Here is a 14,754-nt window from a genome sequence, read left to right as displayed (position 1 = left end):
AAGTGAAATTGGTTGATTTTGGGATACACCACATGGATGACATAGTTGACTTATCATTAGACTAAGTGGAGCAAATCTTGTAAATTTGTTTAACTTGGCTATAGCAATTCATAAGCATAAATTGCCTCAACTCTTCTTAGATATTAGAATGGTTAGAGGAGCTCTAACACATTCCCTTAATTAAAGTCACAAAATCAATGAAGCATATAATCTTATGAAAATCAATTAGCTTTAAGTTCTAAGAGTTACCAAGTCCAAAAGATAATCAAATGCTTACATTATCATTATGGAGGAAACATTTCCATGGTCTAAATGAAATGAAAACAAACATATAAACCATTTGTTGCTTACCAATTTGAGGGTCCATTACTTAACCAAGAAATTAGTCAACAAAAATAAGTATTCATTCATCTAAGCTCATGATCAAGGATAAATAAACACAACAAGATGTTTAACTAGAAAACATTTCCATAAACTTCAAACACAAGATAATAATAAGTCTTCAAAGCAACTAATCATCCATGGGTTAAACCCTAATCAACCAAATGGGAATTTAGCCAAGCATGGCCAAAATAAAAGAAATACAAGGTAATTTAGTGGTACCAAACATTGTTCTAGTTGCAAGATGGAAAGAAATTACACCAATCTTCTAAATCATCCAATTCTTCCAAAACCTTCTTGAGAGCAAAAATGGGGTTCTTCAAAGTCTTCCTTATGCCAGAATGCTTCAAATCTATAGTAAAAAGGGTTCATTTCCGGATTCAAAAACTTGCTAAAAGCCACCCACCAAGCTTCCACAAATAGAGTCAACAAGTCAAAACCTGGGTTCACTTCACCACTCTTCATGCAGACCGCGTATGGATCCACGCGGACCGCGTGGGTCATGCTGAATGCATGCTTTGGCCCATTACAAATACCATCCAGCCCAATCTTCTAATTTATGCTCCAGCCCATTTGTGCAAGTTCTTGATAGCCCAATTGTGCTATTCCAAAGCTCTTCCAAGATGCTCCAATGCTCCTTTAATCTTCTATAGCTCAAATTTTCGTCGTCCCGCCCGAAATTTAAGTCTGACGCGCTTTCTGGTTTATGTTGACACCAAGCCCAATTGCACCACTTCAAGTCCATGAACAAATTGCAAGCCTCCAGCAGTCCCGCACTCCTTCAACGCCTCCAATAATAAAAAGTCTTCGATAAATCCCGCAAATAAGCTCAGAAGACTGGAAAGCACCCGGTAAAGGAGAAAAATAACAAAAAGAAAAAATATGCATGAAGATTAACTAAAATGAGATGGTTTTAACTAAAAATAAACTATGAAAAGAAGTAATAAAAACGAAACTATCAAGTATTATCCGGGTTTTCTGGCGTATTCGGAAGGTAGTAAGGAGTGATTTCGAGGACAAAATCTAATATAAGTGGCAGAGAGTTGTAATACCCATTTTCCTGGATGAGTCGAATCAGGATTTCAAGGAGTCAAAAGTTTGGATTTTCGAAGAAAAGGAGCCTCACGACGTGAGACATAGAGGCTCACGACATGAGGTGGGCTAAGATGAAAAAGTTTAGGCGGGACTGGTTTCACGACCTGAGACATAGAGGCTCAAGACGTGAGAACTGAAGCAGCCCCAACCCATGATCTTTTAGGGTTTCCTTCGGATTTAAGCACCTCTAAACTCATGTTAGGGTTTCTTATCAGCCTCAAAACCCTCTTTTATCGCAGAAAACCCTAGCCTTTATCCATTGGTTGATTCTTGATCATTTTGGATCCTTTCTTGGTTTGAAGAAGAAGAAGAAGAAGAAGAAGAAGAAGAAGAAGATCATTTGTAGTGGATTGCAAGGAATCATCATCATCACTTCATATTATTTCTGGACATTTGTAAGTGTCAAAGCTTCCACCTTTATTGTTATATAATGCTAGATCTAAGTTTTTTCCCACTTTTCTTCTTGGTTGTGCATGTTTTAATGAATGGAAACCATAAAGTTGGCAACTTTATGTGTTATAAGAGTCTTAAGAGTGTTATGGAGTTCAAATCTAGTGAGTAGTTGAGTTTTGGGAGCCTTGCATGAAAGTTGGGTGTATTTTCTTCAACTTTTGACTCAAATGAGATCTAGACATATATTTGACATATATTTCTTAAAACCATCGACAAACTAGTGTGTTATGGAGTTATAAGACCTTCTGGAAAGATATAGTCCAAGGCTTAATGTATTAAGGACTTAAAAGTTGGACTTTTGGCTTTAGTCTGTTCTCACGACGTGAGACATGGGGGTCTCACGACGTGAGGAGTGAGTGATCCTGTTTCTGATGAGCTTCTTGGAGCTCACGACATGAGGAAAGGCTTCTAACGACGTGACGTCAACGCCAATGACTTTTCATGTCTGAGTTGACTGAGTTGAGTCGGGATGAGTTGGAATCGAACCGAGTGAGTTCTCACAACGTGAATAAGGGATGAGTTGGAATCGAACCGAGTGAGTTCTCACGACATGAACAAGGGGTTGGTCATGATGTGAGGATGGATAAGTTGGCATTGGGCTGTTGACTTTGACTTTAACCGTTGACTTTTGGCTTGGGTTGACTTTTGGTCAAAATTCTATTTTTAGAAGGTAGACTTAGGGTTTACCTTGTGTAGATTGATAGGAAGTGTCGAGCATCCATCTTTTGGTAGGAAAGCAGTTAGTTGTAGCCAGCTTTGTGAATCAGGTGAGTCTCCTTATTGTAACTGTGGGTCAAAGGCATCCATGCCGACCCATTAGGATCTATTATACTAGTTGTCTATGTGACTCTTGCATGTATGGTATGTATACTGGGCAGGGCCCAATGCCAGACAGGGTCTGATGAGTGTGTTATAGTATGCTAGATGTCACAAGTACTTGCGGGTCGAAGGCACCAATTCCAGCCCATTGGATTATGTTATAGTATGCTAGCCAACCTTGTGACTCTTGCATGAATTGTATGCATATGTATGTATACCGGGCGAGGCCCGATGCCAGGCGGGGCCTGATGAGTGTGTTGGGCGGAGCCCATCGCATGTTACTGAAGGATCTGTTCCAGGCGGGGCCCGATGGTTTTCGGGAAAGGCCCATTGTATGTATGGTATGAGATATTATAAGGGAACTCATTAAGCTTTTTACTTATGGTTTCAGGTACTTCCAGTACGAAAGGGAAGGGCCCGACATGACTGCACAACATCCCCTACCATTTTATGCATTAGCAATTAATGATATTACCCTGATGTTTAAATAATATAATTACTTTGACTAGTTTTGGAACAACTCGTTTGTATGAATTATTGTTTTAAAAATAAAAATTTTACTATAAATTTTTTGGACGTTACAGGCAACCTGTTGGCCACGACGTTGCGACCATTTTATGTTAAACCCTAATTTCTGGGGTTTTGGGCCTATTTAAGGGAAATGGGGGCTAGGGTTTGCTCACCCTCAGCTTCCATCGCATCCCTTCACCCTCAAGAAAACCCTAATCCTCCATTGTTGATTATAAGCTCCTGTTTGGGTAATTTATAGCCAAGAAGAAGAAGAGAAAGAGTTTTGGTGCATCATCTTAGCTTGAAAGCCTCACCATCATCTTCTCACACAAACTTTAGACCTTTGTGAGTATTCAAGCTCCAAGCGTTATGATCCTATGGGCTTAGATCTAGGTTTTCATGTGCTTTTCTTCATGTTTAGGCTAGTTGGAGTGTTGGGGTTCCATAAAGTTGCCAACTTTATAGATCCCAAGAGTCCCTTTATAGTTAGAAGTGATGGATTTGAAGTTTAATAGAGTTTATAACTCTTGCATGAGATCTTGACCCCCACATTTTACACCGTTTTGACCTAGCTTGAGTTCAAGATTTGCATTAGACATGCCTGTCTATAAAACAAAATTTTTTATGATCTTTTAGGAGTATGAAAGCCTTCTGGAAAGTATGGATGGTTGGGGTAAAGGATTAAGAGCTTAATGGATTAAGCTGGTCTGGGCAGTTCCCACGATGTGGAGGTTTGGTCTCCATGTTGTGGTGTTTGGAAGATCCTTGACTATTTTGTCCTATAGTGCCCACAATGTGGCATAAGCTTGCCCACATCATGACGATTGGCTAAGTGACTTTGGCTGTTGACTTTGACCATTAACCATCAACTTTTAGACCAAGTTTGACTTTAGGTCAAATTTAGGGTTTGGGGCTATAGTTTGAGATTTGGTCTCTGTTTGCTGTATAGGTGACCTTTAGTGTTGATTATTGGATATGTGATCAGTGTTGATATCCTCTAGACTGTGATGTGAGTTTTTTTTACTATACTTTGTACTGCAGTATGTGTCCTTGTGTGTGGGATGTTGTTATACTGTAGTCTTCTGTTAAATTGGTAGATCTGCTATGATTACATGTGCTTGCTTTGTTATTATTTTATGCATATGTCGACATAGCGTGGTTGCGTTGAGGCGGTGCTGCTTTGTGTTGTAAGACAACAAACCCGGGAACAATCCATTCATAAGTTGACGGTAGGGAAGGGCATTCCAGTCTTATATTGTGGGGTCAGGAACATGCCAGTCATGAGTTGTGGGTCCGGGAGGTGGGGAATCCATTCTTATGTTGTGGGCTCAGCGGCAATCTAGTCTTGTGTTGTGGGCCTAGTATACATGTATTGTATACGTATTGTTGTGTGGTATTTTGGTGGAACTCACTAAGCTCTGGCTTACAGTTATTGAGTTCAATGTTTTCAGGTACTTCAGATTATCCGGGCAAGGCGAAGGCATGATTGCAAACCTCTTCCTATTATTTTATGTTTCAAGAGATTGTTGATACTTTAATTTTCTATGGGTTTGATTTGAAAACAATGGTTGATTATCTTATGATTTTATAAAAATGATTTATTAAAAATGAAAATTTTGTTATGGTTTTTGGGATGTTACAAAAATTACATAATCAAACCTAGAAAACATAATTAAATATTACATAATGAAAATAATAAACCATTATTAAAAAACTACACAACTCCGGATCGTCGTCTTCGTTGTTTGAATCCTCGCTCGAGTCCTCGACGAACATATCTAAATCTTCATCTGATTCGTCAAACAAATCATAATGCCAATATCCGAACCTGTAAATATGCTCCACCAAATCCACACGAAGAGAGTGATGAATGTTGCAATCTTATACTTCTTTTCTAATTGCCCTATATTCTTGCATACCAACTACTCATTCGACATTTGACAAAACATCGTTTTCATCGTAGCGGCATATCACTTTATTCTTCACCTTCTAGAATCATATTATTTAATATGATGCACGCGTACATTATGTGTTGCAAACTTTTGACTTCATATGACCATGCCCCGACTTAAAGTACTTGCAGACACCTCTTAAGTACACCAAATGTTCGCTCCACGTCCTCCTAGGTGACTCTTGTACCTACTTAAACGTTTTTTTCATCGTTCATACATGTGAACGATTTCACAAAAAACATATAAGGTAGGATATATCCCATCAATTAGATAGTACCCATCCTTAGATGCCACCTTATTTGTTTGAAACGGTACATCATGCAACTTTTCAAGATAGATGTCGTTGAATACCAACGACCAGCCAAAAACATTAATGTCGTTGATTCTTTTTGCTCCATCGAATTCGAAAAACTAGATGATGATGACGACATTATGGTTGAATGGGTTTTTGAGAGAAAATATAAAAACTAGTGTGAATAAATATGCTGGTTTGTTTGGTATTTATAGAGTGGTAAAGTTTTTTTAGAAAAATTAATATATATATATATATATATATATACACACACACTATATCATAAAACATATTGATCATATCTTGAATCTTAAGATGTATAAATTATAAAACTTTTTATACAAATCAATTATGTATAAATAAATCATTAATACTTGTCAAAAATTTGAATACGTGTACTAAGTAAAATTATTAAGAAATTCAATTTGGAGCAAAATAAAAATTTTAAAATATTAAATTAATGTATATAAATTAATTAATTTAAAAATAAGGTCTAAACATAAATATTTTATTTAAAAATGATAAAATATTTTTATTACTTAATAACTAATAATAAAATCAAAAAATTATTTCCCTGTAAAAAACTATTCGCTAAAATAGCAATATGTCGTCACTATTCGCGGGTGCAATATATATATATATATATATATATATATATATATATATATATATATATATATATATATATATATATATATGTGGAAAAGTGAAGATGTGGTTGTCTTGAATGTAATATTTGGTAGAAAACCATCTAAATTGACTTCATTTTGATTAAAAAAACACAATATATATATATATATATATATATATATATATATATATATATATATATATATATATATATAGAGAGAGAGAGAGAATGTGTGTGTGTGTATCAATATGTGGCTGTTATGTACCTAATATTAGGTATAGAACCATAAAAAACTATATATATATATATATATATATATATATATATATATATATATATATATATATATATATATATATATATATATATATATATCTTCAAACTATTAGGAATAAAGAATAAAAATAAATATTTTTCATTTTGAACAAATCAAATTAGAAACCATACGCCTACAAGACACAAGTTAAACCACACCAAGGATGTAGTGTTCATATCGCGGTATAAAACCACCCCATGAAAACTTTAGGTTACTCCCTCCAACCTAATAAACTATAACAATTAGTTGACTGTATAATAATTATTAAATATCAACTATACATGCAAAAACGCATTTTAATAAAAACTTACCCTTCATGTTTTACACAATTAGTTCATTAAATTATTGGCTATTTTATATATGCGTTTAGTAATAATTAAATATGAATTAAATATGAATTATGTTTCAAGAACATTTCCATAATAATGACATGTTTAATAATAAGCCTATTAAATATTGGGATAAAATCCAATAACCTAAATTGTCTTATTACAATTTGGATATGATTATATAGCTTTTATATTTGTATTTATAGATTGGTTTTCACATAAACAAAATTATTATTTTGATTAGTTTATTTTATAAAATAAAAACATAATACTCCAAAGATACAACATTATAATTTATCATTTATTTATTTATTGAACCTTTTTAATATAAAACTCTTAATGTATATTCTCTTTCAAATGTTTGTATATAATATTAAATTATAATATATTTTTCATAATAGTTGTTTATGAATATATATTTGATTGAAAGCCTAATTACAAAAACCGGTCAAACTGAATTGTATCTAATCACCATTGAATATTGTTTAATTTGGATTCATGTTTTGAATACTGAAATCATTTTGGATTTACTTGAATAGATTAGATCGAATCGGTCTATTCAAACAAACACCCGAAAGATGTTTGTTCTTTTGAATAAAATGAGGTGACAACAACAAAAGTTTGCATAGTCGTAGCATAATTTGCTTTCTTTCTATCAACTCATGCTTTCATTACACTTATTTTTCCTTAACAATTAGCAAAAACTCAAACTCTATAATCCCAGTATCATGTTTGGCTTGTTTTATCCAATTCTTAGCAACATGCATTTTTTTCTTGTCCATTATCCACTTTTTTATTTTCCTCAATATCTCTTATAATATCCTTTGTTTGTTATACGACTTGCTTACACTATGCTTTCAGCTGAAATTATTCTGTTTGTTTGACATATACCATCATCCTCATAGATTCATAGTTACAAGCCCTGAGCTCATTGGTGGATATTGAGGGCGGGAATGCATTTTGATTAGCCGAAAAACATTTTTAGAGACTTATAGTTATGAGATATTCAGATACCGATAGGATTTTGCTATGAAATATGTTATTATTTTAACATGTTCAAATAAATGGTAAATATCAAGGTTTTAAATAACGTAAGACGTGACTTGGCGACAATGTCAAACCTTAAACTTTTATGAGCCTTACACGTCGTTTGTAAGGTGTGACATAAGGTAACAATTTTATATATAATTAATATTTTTATATGTATTTTCAACTGTTATTCATTTTTATACATATATATGAGTTAAGACGTCATTTTGGTAAAGCTTGGCGACAAGTACAAGACTTGGAGCCATGACGAGTTTTTTAGAACCTTGGTAAATATAATTATTAGTGGGGAGTCTAAATAATTCATAAGGATTTAGGTGGATGTTGTGTGATAATAAAGTGGTATGTGAGAATACGATGGTTGGTGGAAGTTTAGTACATCAATTAATCACAATGTTAGGTGGGTGTTGGTGTATTAATAAACTCTACGTTTAGATATGTTTTGAAGAAAAAAAATGAAATGTTATGGTAGAGGGAGTCGAGCGACAAGAGGTGAGGTTTGGCAGTGGTACTGACGATACCACACGGAACACCGCTTCATAGTGGGTGGTACCATAAGTATATATGGTTTAAGCAGGTTCTCGATGTCATTGTCCTCCTCCCCCTTGCATATTACCTTATACTAAAAAGGTGTTGGTTGCGATGGATATATTTATATGTGTTGTGGGTTGATAGAAATAATAGTGAGACAAGAGAGAAATATTAATTTGTTACCTAGGTGGTATATAGATTGGGAGGGATGAACTCCCTCCACCTTTAGAAGTTGAGAATTAGATATACAACATTAAATTCACAATGAAAAAATAGAATAAACTTGTTTTTTCACTCTGAAATCCAAAATGTTCATCTAAACACATATAGCTTATTATTACCATATAGTTGATTATTAGTGATGACATATTGCAAGTTAATAAACAACAAAGTTCTAAATAACGTAAGACGTGACTTGGAGACAATGTCAAAACTCAAGTTTTTCTAAGGTTTGGCAAGCCATGTCGGTTTTAAGGCGTGACATATGGCTTCAAGTAGCGTTTATTAAAATGCAGTGTCTTTGTGAATCTTATTTTAGAATGGCTAATTCATATATGCATTCCTAAGTCTATATTTTTTGTCCTAAGCGAGACTTCAGTTGTCAAACATTTAACTGAAAGACATACAACTTATGATGCAGCTAGGTCACATACCATTGGATGTTTCTTTTGTGAAGTTAAGAAACAAATTGACTTAAAAGACATAAAACCATGATATAGAAATATATTACTATTACATTATCTATTAAATTATTAATTCGTTTAAGTTTTGGAATGTGAATATAAAACAAGTAATTCTAAAGGAATAATTTATTTTCTTATAAAATAAAAAGTGTTGCGTTCCATTGTGACATAACTGATTTTTTATGAATGACATATAAAACAAAATGATTTTAAATTACACCTTAATTTAGTGGATCAAATATAAAACATAATCATATAAGAAAAAAAACAAGTATTGAAATAGATAGATCATGTGAACACGATAGATTGTTGAAAATAAAAAAGCAGCTGGAATGATGACGTTGAGGTGATGATATGTTTGACATACATCACATATATACATAATCAAAGACAATTCTTTGACCAGATAAATAGAATAATGCATATAAAGTTAGAAAAATATAAATCAAAGATGAAAGCAAATGGTTAGATTGATTTTGAAATTTATAGGAAATCTTTAGCAAATTTTTTATATTTTTGGTTCATTAATTATTAAGTTATTATTTTATTTTTTTAATAAAAATAACATTAAAAAAAACTTACTACTGTTTACGGATTTAAGATTTCAACCAGTAAATCAATCGGTATATATATATATATATATATATATATATATATATAATAAATTCGACGTAATTAAAACTAAAGTCCAAAACTAATAAAATTAAACTAAAAAATTATAAAAAAAAAGAAAGAAATTTGAGAGTATTCTCACTTAGAAGATTATATATTCAAAATGGTGTATTTATATTTTTCACATTTGATGAGTATTTATACTACATATCATCCTATTCTCACATCATCAAAATAGTAACTAAAGAGTCAAAATAGAACTGTTTGAAGGGTGAAAATGTTCATTAACATGTTTTGTCTAACTCAATAATTTGATGGCTTTTATAACACTTCCCTTTGGATGACACTTTTTTAAATCAGAGTCCAACCTTGACGTACTACCTTGTTAAAACCTTGCTGAAAAAACTTTAATGAAGGGAAAAAAAGTGCAGTATATAGTTGAATCCTCTCATTCAGGGGCGGACGCAAGATTTTCACAGTAGGGGTTGCACGGGAAAGTTAGGGGTTGTACGATAGTTGAAAAAATAAAAATTTTAAAAAATTTCGAAAAATTTTCCATTGCGGCCGGAAAAGTTAAGGGTTGCCGGTGCCACCCTGGACCACCCCTAAATCTGCCCATGCTCTCATTTACATTACATGTTATGCACATGTCGCATCCTAATGCCATGTACATGTTTTCTAAAGATTGCAGTAGGAAGTCCTTTCGTGAAGTGGTCAGTTGCATTGTTGTTGGATTAAATATATTCTATCTTAACCTTTTGATCTTTTATAATCTCTTGAGTGTACACAAAAAACTTTGGAGGTATATGTTTTGTACTGTCACTCTTGATATATCCTTCTTTCATTTGAGTGACACATGATGAGTTATCTTTATAAATTAAAGTTGAACTTTTATCTTTATCTAGTCCACATGAAGACAAAATGAGTTGTCTCATCAATCTTAACCTTGTGCATTCTCTGCTAGATTCATTTAGTGCAATTACTTCAGCATGATTTGAGGATGTGGCGACAAGTGTTTGCTTTTGAGAATGCCACGAAATTGCGGTGCCTCGTTCATGAATACGTATCCAGTTTGAGATCTAGCTTCATGAGGTTCAGATAAATAATATGCATCTGCATAACCAATCAAACCTAATATTGAATCTTTAGGATAAAGTAACCTAAATCAATAATTCCTCGAAGGTATCGGAAAATATGCTTGATCCCGTTCTAATGTCTTTTTGTTGGGAATGAACTGAACCTTGTTAACAAGTTTACAACAAAAGAAATGTCGGGTCTAGTACAATTGGTAAGATACATAAGAGCCCAAATTGCATTAAGATATGATACTTCTGGACCAAGAGCTTCTTCATTTTCTTCGCATGGACAAAATAGATATTTGTCAATATTTAATGATCTAACAACCATTAGGGTGCTTAAAGGATTGACATTGGCCATATTGAAACGTTTCAAGACTCTTTCTGTATAATTTGATTGATACACAAGTATTTCGTTAGGCATATGCTCAATCTGTAAACCAAGACAATATTTGGTTTTTCCAAGATCTTTCATTTCAAATTCTTTCTATAAAAGTCCAATCACTTCAAAGATTTATTTATTCATTCCATTGTTGTTTAGATCATCCACATAGACCGCTATAATCACATACCCAGATGTTGTTTTCTTCATAAATACGCGTGGACAAACAACGTTATTTTTATAACCTTTACTTGTCAAATAATAGTTTAAACGATTGTACCACATGCATCCAAATTATTTTAACCCATATAAAGATCCTTGTAATTTTATAGAATACATCCGGTATTTAGGGATTGTACATTATTGGTCCCTTATGTCAAAATCTTTGCATTTCAACCCATACGCTGTGCGTACATGGGGTACGTGCAGCGTACATGCTGAAGATGTAACGACCCGAAAATCAAGGGTAAAAATTTCATTTTTAATATAGCTAAAACATTAACACCATTTATTTCAAACATTTCAATTCATCGTTAAGTAAGACATTTATCAGAGTTCATCCCAAAATCATTCATTGCGGAAATCATAAGTGTGTGCACTGCGATCAATCCGAACTCTTCTTTTCCAAAACGTTGATACCTGAAACCAAAACTGTAAATCGTAAGCACAAATCTTAGTGAGTCCCCCAGAGCATACCCCACACACAATCCACAAAACACATATCATATTATCTATAAAAGCTATCTCTACCGCATACCACATATCAATTAGCTATAAAAGCTACCTCTACCACATATCACATATCCATTAGCTATAAAGGCTACCTCTACCACGTATGACATATCAATTAGCTATCAAGCTATCTCTACCATTAGCCACAAAGGCTATCTCTATCCTTAGCCGTAAAGGCTATCTCTACCATTAGCCCCGAAGGCTATTTCTACCGTTAGCCCCAAAGGCTATCTCTACCGTTAGCCACAAAGGCTATCTCTACCATTAGCCATAAAGGCTATCTCTACCGCATATTACCACCTACTCAAGCCACACACCTCTACACAACAAGTATACCAACTATCATAAAATGGGTCGGCCTTGGTGCCTTAGACCCATTGGTATGGTGAGAAGACTCACCTCGCACTGCAGAAGCTTCCCGCATGAAATCCTTAGCTGCTGCCCCACCAGCTTCCCGAGCTGTCACTACCAAACAATATACCCAATTAACAATTGGGTCCCATACCATAATCCTTAATCCATGCATGGGGGTAAAATGACTATTCTACCCCTGGCCCAGTATGATCCAAAACTAAGTCCCAAACCCAAAACAAAGCCCACCACTCTAATGTCCATAAGTCCTTTAATGGCCCAATTTCAAATTGGGCTCAAAACCATAATGGGCATCCACAAATAAATATCAATCCCAAACCTGATGGCCCAACAGGGCCCCAAAACACAAAGTTCATTGCTTGGCCTAAACCAAGGCCCAAAACACGCCAAACCCATAACTGATGAGTACGCGGGGCGTACTCTTCTGTACGCTAAGCATACTGGCTGAACAGAGTGTACGCTGCGCGTACCTGCATGTACGCCTAACGTACTCCTTTGTTAAGACACTTTTCCATTAAGTGCTTAATACTTTACTCCAGAAGCTACAATTACAGATCCAAGTCCTCTTCAACGTCTTAAACCATACAGTTGCTTACTTGATGGCTTTGCATGACCCACATAAGCTCAAACTCAAAAATGATAATCTACTTCCATGGAAATGGTCTTAACTCATGCATGAACCCATTAAGACCTCCAAGATGGCTACTTTCTGCCTTAGGGACTCATTTAACACAGAAAGTGGCAACTCTAAGCCTAAGGATCGGATTTCAACCATAAAGTTCCATCCTTGGGACCAAAATGAACTAAAACTCACAATGGTAGATCTAAGAGATGAATGATCATGATCAAAGCTTTATACCTTCATCAAGCTGAGAATGAGTCCCAAATGCCAGATCCACATGCTCCTCCTTGATTCCCATCTTTGCAACAAGTTCCATCTTCTGAAATGCACCAAAAACCACCCAAAATGCACCCACAAAGCTCACAACACTCTTGGATGAAGCCACCACTCGAATTTAGGGTTTAAGGCACCGAGAATGAAAGGGAAGTGTACCCCCTCGGACTTAAGGTGCTTTAAATAGTGAGCCAACCCTAAAAATTAGGGTTTAGGGACTCTGAGCGTACGCTGGGCGTACTTCTCGTACGTCTCCAACACCTGCGACCACTTATCCCCTCTACGTTGGGCGTACCCCAACTTACGTTGGGCGTACTCTTGAGCTGGCCACCTTGCATGCATGGGATCTCCTTGCCACTCTTCTCTACCAAGGACCAATAATGTCAATATCTTCAAAGTACTATAACTTCTTCATTCTAAGTCCGTTTCATACGAACTTCATATCCACAAAAGGTGATAAGGAACGCTACACTCCCAGCTCCACACCCGAGCCCTACAACCATCCGAATAAGACTCGAGACCCATAAAAGACCGAATCGTCAGAATACGTTTATACCCTTGGCCTCCGAAGACACAATCGAACACTTTCAAAACCGGGTGTTACAACTCTCTCCCACTTAAATTAGATTTCATCCTCGAAATCATTCCTTACCATTCCTCACACCACATAACTAGGGCCTCATGGCCACAACCCCGAGCATACCATAGTTTTTCCTAGGCAACCGAAACCAACCCTTGTAGGGTTCTAGAACCCGAAGATAAACGAATTCCTTGCAACCTGATCACATCTGTTTCATCTGAAATCTGAAGTTTCGAGATGGTTTGTCTCCCTGACAGAGTGCCGACATCGAATCATCATCAAACTGATTTCACAAGAAACCAGCCTAGATAGAATACTTCCCACTCGTAATACCTTGAGGCTTCCTAAAGAACAAAATACTGATCAACTACGACTACCGAATAACAAGCAATTCTACACACAGACCCCAAATCACTGAAGTCGCTCCTGCTCCTCTTGCTGCCACATGGCTGCTTTCCTGAAGAACAACCAGGGACCTCCTTGGTCCCAACCTGTCTGCCAACTGAATCCGACGCAAAAAGGTGATTAATACAAGAATATTTGTAGTCTTACATCATACCCGGCCTCCTTCAACCTACCGTTTCCTGATTCCGACATGTCGTGGCTCTATTCCGGATAGAGCCACCCGAGACACATCCTAATGGCTTAGACTACCATCAAACTAACCCGTTCACCACCCTGGAGTTCTGCCCTCGATGCCCTTGGCATATAAATGCCCCACATCCCATCTCACTGAAACAATATCCTGCACAAATTCCGATTCGGGTTCCTATCCAAATCCGAATTGTTACTCTGCTCCTATCTAGAGATCCTCGAATCGGCACTTACATAATGCACCATGACTTCCCGTCATCCCTTACTCGACCGATTAATAAACACCCTTAGCCGATTCCCTGAGACTTATAGTCTCGCACCCAGTCCAACCACCAGGTTCTTTTGAGATCCAATAACAGGGCTACCCCGCCGTAGCCCTACAGAAACATGCACTACTCGACCACCAGATCATGTATCACAAGGTCCAACCCTTAGCTCAGCAGTCTCTACCGGTTCCATCTTAAATTCCCAT

Source organism: Lactuca virosa, chromosome 6 (assembly GCF_052849685.1).
Source record: "Lactuca virosa cultivar CGN04683 chromosome 6, Lactuca_virosa_CGN04683_v6, whole genome shotgun sequence".
Lineage (NCBI taxonomy): Eukaryota > Viridiplantae > Streptophyta > Magnoliopsida > Asterales > Asteraceae > Lactuca > Lactuca virosa.
The sequence above is the reverse complement of the archived record's forward strand: the minus strand, read 5'-3'. Positions refer to the sequence as shown.